The 328-nt window shown below is 71.0% G+C and overlaps 1 long non-coding RNA gene across 1 annotated transcript in view; it reads left to right on the top strand.

Moving 5' to 3' along the window:
• Positions 1-159: 159 nt before the first annotated feature.
• LOC112485495 overlaps positions 160-328 on the top strand; it is a 1,357-nt gene continuing 1,188 nt past the window's right edge. The window contains exon 1 of the long non-coding RNA XR_003048480.1: positions 160-226. This is a non-coding gene — a long non-coding RNA (uncharacterized LOC112485495). The remainder of the gene's footprint in view (positions 227-328) is intronic.

Consider the following 328-nt stretch of genomic DNA (forward strand, 5'->3'; position numbering starts at 1 on the left):
GCTCCCACCCGGCAGCCGGGCGGGGGCGGGGCCTCGGGGTTGGGGGCGGGGCGTAGTCGGAGGGCGCAGGCGCATTCGGCCAGGACCCCTGCCCGGGCGTCTGGAGAGAGGAGGGCTCTAGGGGCGGGGCCTGGGACGGGATGTGGTCAGAGAGTGTGGGTGGAGACAGAAAGGGACATGGACAGAAGGAGCGTCGAGTCCGGGCTCTGCTCAAGGACCCGGTTGGGTGCGTGTGACCTACAAGGAGTCGAGGAGGCCAGGCCAGAGAATGGGCCTTCTGGAGGCGGGGCCTTGGGGAGGCAAAGCCGGGAGGGGCGGGGCCAGGAGA

The sequence above is a fragment of the Pteropus alecto genome, unplaced genomic scaffold, assembly GCF_000325575.1.
Source record: "Pteropus alecto unplaced genomic scaffold, ASM32557v1 scaffold5, whole genome shotgun sequence".
NCBI classification, from domain to species: domain Eukaryota; kingdom Metazoa; phylum Chordata; class Mammalia; order Chiroptera; family Pteropodidae; genus Pteropus; species Pteropus alecto.